We start from the raw sequence: 6347 nt of genomic DNA, 5'->3' as shown, positions 1-6347 counted from the left end.
AACATATAAGGCATAAGCTATGGTGATGAGTACAATGGAGAAAAATAGAGCAGGGAAGGGGAGGGGAGTGCCTCGGGATTTTCAGTAGGGGAGTGAAGGGTACAGCCTTGCTGAGCAAGGCATATTTGCATAGAGACAGAAATAGATGCGCAGGTGCCCTATGTGGGTATCTGAGCATTCCAGGCAGAGGCAGCACATACATGGGCAGGAGGCCGGAGGGTGCCTGACCAATTCAAGGCACTGCATGTGAACCAGTGCCCTGAAGCAGTGGGAGTGATGGACAGGGATGTGGCCGGTGGGGTTTGAAGGTCAGACAGGGACTGGATGATGACTTAGGCCTTACTCTGAGGAACAAAGGAAGCCGTTTGGTAGGTTTTTAAGAAAGGAGTAACATGATTCAACTGACTTTTTAACAGGATCGCTCTGCTGCTGTGTTGAGAATAGTCTGAGAGGGAGAGATTGGAAGGTTGCTTTTAAGCTTGAGAACGGTAATGGACATCCAGGTGGAGATGACTAGGCGGCAGATGAGTCCGGAGTTCAGGGCAGCTCTCCGTCGATATTTCTAGCTCTGCTCTGTCTACATTCATAGCAAGTCAGTGTGTCAATGTCTCATATCTCCCCTCTTGAATAATTAAACAGATTCAGCAGTCTATATAAGAAAATGTTAAAACAGGCAGTTAGGCAGTTAAAGTAGAGAGCCATTTGTGAGCCTGATTTGCTGGAAAATGATAAAGAAGAAAAGAAAGCTTTACTCCAGGATAAGATAAATCCTCATGCAGTAAAATCCTCAAAAATGTTACAGACTCCGAGTCAGTATCCTGAAGGAACTGAAAGTATGGTTAGGGCTCCCGCTCTGTTCTTCATTTCACCATGAAGGTCATTGTTAATTATTTCCTTTGAGCTTTAAAGTCATCATTCAGGCTTGTTTCCTCATTTTTTTCCCACTAAACTAATTAATACAGTTATACAGGAACCCCAAGATAGGCTTTTAGAGAGGCAGCAAGGGTTTGCAGTGAAGGCCCGAGTGAAGGTCCAGGGAACTCAAGTGCCAAGTCTAACACTACCATTTGAGGGTGACTTTCACCAAAATCACTGATTTTTTTTCATGTCTCCATCTCCAAATGCCGTATTAATACTCCCAAAATTAAAATGGTTTTGCTTTGTCACTGACATATTGAATTGTAGATCTCAGTATATCCTGAGTCCTCAGATAGTGGGAATTTGAAGATCAAATAGAAATGAGTGAAAACCTAGGTTAAGTCCCAAGGGCCATCATTTAGTGACCTTCCAAAAGACATTTAATCCTTTTGACTGCAGTATCATTACTTTTCAAACCTTGCTGTGAAAAATATATGGGATAACTTTTTAAAAATTTTTTTTAAAGATGGAGTCTTGCTCTGTTGCCCAGGGTGGAGTATAGTGGCACGATATTGGCTCACTGCAGCCTCCACCTCCCAAGTTTAAGTAATTCTCCTGCCACAGCCTCCTGAGTAGCTGGGATTACAGACACCTACCACCATGCCTGGCTAATTTTTTATATTTTTAATAGAGACGGAGTTTCGCCATGTTGGGCAGACTGTTCTCAAACTCCTGACCTCAGGTGATCTGCTTGGCTCAGCCTCCCAAAGTGCTGGGATTATAGGCATGAGCCACCACGCCCAGCCTGGGATAACATTTTTAAGGATACTTTTCACAGGAAAGAGGCATAGAAATAAGGCAGTATGTTGTAGCTATGAAAACCATGGAAGCTGAAACCAAGGCTACATGGGTTCAAATTCTGTTTTTCTTCCTTACTAGCCAGGTGAACTCAGCCAAGTGTCTGAACCTTGTTTGCTTCAGTTTCCTCATCTGAAAAATGGGAATAAGAGTATAATGTCTAATTTAGCTGGTGATTCTAAAGATTAAATGACTTAATACGTGAAAAATACATCACTGTGAAACACATGAATACACTCAGTAATGATTTACAATAAATATTACTATTACTACTAGTAATATAGTAATACTATTGTTACTGCCATTTTCCCCTTTCTCTTCCTCATCCTTCTCCTCCTTCACTTCCTTCTCCTCCTTGTCCTATTACAACTACTACTACTACTCCAATTTAGGTGAAATTCCAAACATAACAGAAGCTTTTTAGAGACTAGGAGAATTCTAAGCCATTATCATTGAGTAAAATAAGAGAGCTTATCTCTAATGGAACTTTACAACCTTGAAACAAGATATGATGATGAAAGAATTGGTATCTCATTCCCATCCTCTCTCACTTTCTCTCTTTCCTTTGCTTTTTCTGAAGGAAGAAATAAAGGTAAAATGAGCTAACAAATGTCACAACAAATTGAGAAGAAACTAACAACTAACTTGAGTGCTTCTTAGACAACCTTTCTTGCTTTTTTCCAACCTTTTTTGTCACTCTTCTTTTGTCCAGTGGTAAATTAACAGAACCTTGTTTTCTGTTCTAAGCAATTACCCTTGAGATGGAAGTCCTGAAAAACAAGAAAGAGGTGCTAGGGATTAGAGGGTGGGGGTGTGGGGAGACACAGAAAGCACCCCTGACCTTTCAGCCTGGGGTTTGACACTGTGTGCTCGCAGGCCAGCACTGGCCCTGGGAGGATAGCTGACTCTTCACTGGAATAAGAGGTTGTGACCAGTTCTGTTCCCTGCTGCGTTCTCTGCACCCCAGAAGTTAAGAGTTTCGAAGGTGTGAGAAAGTCCCAGATTGATGCTAACAATACAGTTAGTGTGCACTTTTATGTTACTGGAAAATCATACAGTTTCCCCCAGAACTGTTACACATAAATGCTTTGTCCTAGAAATTCTAAATAAAATTTGTTTGGCCTTCCTGAAATAACATCTGCCATGGCTATTTTTTTTTCCTTTTTTTTTTTTTAATCAAATCAGGAAGTGAAAAATATCATTTAGAATATTTCCTCAGCATCTATGTTAAGAACTACACAAAACCTAATTACATTTTACCACATTTTAGAATTCAGTCATGCTGCTCCTACTGGGGAATATCATACATGCAGCCCCCAAATAGCCCCAAGATACACACACATACTTTGATAGGAATAAACACACAAACTCTTCAGTGATGATAAGATGAAGACATACAGGGAGGGTTTGTTTCCCACTAGCAAGGGGTATTAAAAAACTTGCAGAGTTTCAGTGGTAACATTTGAATGTATATTTAAGGGATTTATTATTAAAAGCTTCCCCCGTACCATGAGGATGACTTGAAGTGGAGACTTGCACAGGTAAAACACACGAGTTGGAGCCCTGTCCCCAAGCTCTTGGCTTTTTTTTTCAGTGTGTAGTTGTGATCATATTAGGTGAATAAAAGAGTATGTTTGCATTTCATTGATATAAATGCTCCCAACCTGTCTAGAAATAGCAGCAAAATCAAATCTTACTTGAAAAGGAAGCCTAATGCTTCATGGCAAAGCGATACCACCCGAGCGGATTCTGATGATACATCGTTAGTTCCTGCTGTAAGGTCAATGAATTGCTCTGGGACTCTGTGTTGTCTCTGTGCTGCCATAGTCTGGAACTTGCTGCTCATTTGAAAATCTAGGCCTATTGCTTATAAAAAATAATAGCTTTGCTAAGATTCATACTTTTGAGAGATTGGAATGTTTGTTTTGTTTCATTTAAAAAACAGAGCAATAAAGCTGCTAAAATGGCAAGCTTTGCCTTTTTTCTGAAATCCCTTACTTCACTAAAGAAATGTGCAGGAAAATCTCTTTGTGACATAAGCTCCCAAAAAAGTACATATGTCTTTTGTAGATTTTATGTCACAATAGTAACTCATCACAATGTATGTTTTCATAATGCTGATGAAAGAAAAGTTGTGCACAAAATATTGAAGCATCAGTAGCAGTTAATATGAAAATATTTGGATTTTACAGAATATTATTATACTGATGATACCCCTCATGAATTGAATGTCAAGGACCAAGCACTTTCCTAAACACATGTACAAGCTTATACACTTTGAATATTGGAGCAATGTTCTGAGTTATACCAGTAGCAGCTAACAATGTAGCAGACCACAGCTCTCACAATTGCTAGGTTGAACAATATGAAATTGCTAATATAAGATCACTTTTAACCTCTAAAATGGTAATTTCATGTGATTTAATCTTACTATATTTATAACAGGAATAAGGGAGAACTGTTTATGGAATCTTACAAACTCTTCAGAAAATGTATTACTAGACACTTGCTGCATTATTAGAAAAGTACTAATATGATAGGCTATGCTAAGTACTTGGCTAAGACCCATTTTGTTACGCTGGATGATAGCAGATATCATTGAGCTGCATATAGCTTGGATTTGTGTTATGCCCTGGCACCTAGGAACTAAAAGCAATTTCATCCTATATCCATTAGCCTCTTAATATCCTTGTGATGTTGATGGTGATATAATCCTATGTATTTTATGGCTGAAGAAAATGACACACAGATCATGTAACTGATCCATTGTCTCTTAAATATTTTGGCTCAGGAGGGGAACAACCTTTGATTTAGAATCAATGAAGAATGAACAACAGTATTTATTTTATTTTCATTGCCATTTCCCCCATCACTGATTTGGTAACCCATAGTTCTCATTACTCTGTTGCATCTAAAGCAGTACTTACTCCAAAAGATACACCACATGAATTGCTATGAGCGTAAATAGGTAAATTGTGTGAATTAAGTAGTTTTTTTTTAATTTTCAAGAGTGAATTTAATACAATACTATCAGAAATCTAGAAACATCTCAAAAAGTCTAGAAATTAAAAGATGTTATTTAATGTATAATTTGTGTTAAATGGAAAACTAAAGTCATGTGTTAAATTCTTAACAAATTCACATTAATCTGATCAGAGTGTGGTTGTCTTAAACATCTTCCCGTCCTACATAGGACTTGAAGGGGGAAGATGGACCTGGTTAGCCCAGATTTCCTACTGGCACTCTTATCCCGGAATATATATTTCAAATTATTATCTTGATAGAATGGACTACATATTAAATAAGAGATATTTTTGATGGACTTAAGATAGTATGATTATGTGGAATATATGAGTTCTTAAGGTATGCACAATGTCTGCAACTTCAGATGGTACAGAAAAAAAAGATAGCAAGAAAGCAAAATAATGATGGATGAAGTTAGATAATAGGCACCCAGGTGTTTGTGGCATTACTATTAATTTTTCGGAAGGTCTGAACATTTGAATTTTCAGATGTAGGGAGAAAATGTTCCAAAATATGGCTACCTTAATTTTCAAATGCCATTTTGGCATTGTGTACCTTTCAGCCACAGTGTAGGGTAAAAAAAGATAAGCCAGTTTCATTTTTTTCCAGAAATCAGAACTACACACCTGACTGAAATATCCCACTTTCCTTATTTCAAAAGTAGTAAACATTTCCGATGCCAAGGAGATATCCCAAAATGATAATATTTATCATTGAAGTGAGCGCTCGTAGAAAGAAACATCATGGAACATGGGGATATCACGGAAGATCACGTTGCTGTGACATTGTTTTGTTTTGTAATCAAATTTGTGTCATCCTGAGTTGAATACTGAAATCTCTGACATATGTACTATCAAGTGACCTCGAAATAGCTTGTTATATGACGAGATCATTGATGAAGAATACCTCTTGCTGAGGGGATGAGTTCTCTTCTCAGAAAGCCCCAGAAATGCAGAGCCTTGGGAGGATCTGGCAGGAAATCCACAAAAGCAAAACTGAGAACAAGGCTGTCCTCAGACTGTGCCCATCCATGGTCAGTCCACCTCCAAATGCCTTAGAGATGATAGCACTCAGACTTACGAGTTATGTTCCGGTTGTGTAAGGAGTACTTGTTATATTCCAGGCACCATATTCTGGAGTATTCATAGAGGCATAGAGGCATTCGTATTCATAGAGGCACTTTTTACCCCAAAAGAACTATCAAGGAACTATTATTGCATCAATTTTACAGATGGGGAAATTAGAAATTAGAAAGATTTTAAATAATGTGTTCCAAGAAACAGGTGTTTTAGGTGTCCAAGAATGATTCTGCTAAACACTCCAGCACAAGGCACAAGCCTCACAACACACCATCTAAGAGCAGTGAGAGGGCAGGTGAGTCAACTGAGCACTCTCCAACACTTTCTCACCAAACCGGTGTGATCCAGGCCACTGAGGACCACTCCAGGGCCGCTTTGTGTCAGTGCGTCTCTAGTCCTCATAGTGAGTACTCCTTGTGTGACCTAGCCCTCATGGGTACTACATGTGTGACCTAGCCCTCATCATGGGTACTACATGTGTGACCTAGCCCTCATCATGGGCACTACATGCATCATCTAGTCGTCATC

General features: G+C 38.9%; 1 long non-coding RNA gene across 1 annotated transcript; it reads right to left on the bottom strand.

The window, feature by feature from the left end:
- Positions 1-522: 522 nt before the first annotated feature.
- Positions 523-3542, bottom strand: LOC139360128 (uncharacterized). The gene is made up of 4 exons (XR_011617308.1): positions 3414-3542; positions 2402-2486; positions 2212-2290; positions 523-649 (listed from the first exon to the last, which is right to left on the bottom strand). It is a non-coding gene; the product is annotated as an uncharacterized lncRNA (long non-coding RNA).
- Between the last annotated feature and the right edge of the window lie 2805 nt (positions 3543-6347).

The sequence above is a fragment of the Macaca nemestrina genome, chromosome 19 (genome assembly GCF_043159975.1).
Source record: "Macaca nemestrina isolate mMacNem1 chromosome 19, mMacNem.hap1, whole genome shotgun sequence".
NCBI classification, from domain to species: domain Eukaryota; kingdom Metazoa; phylum Chordata; class Mammalia; order Primates; family Cercopithecidae; genus Macaca; species Macaca nemestrina.
The sequence above is the reverse complement of the archived record's forward strand: the minus strand, read 5'-3'. Positions and strand labels throughout refer to the sequence as shown.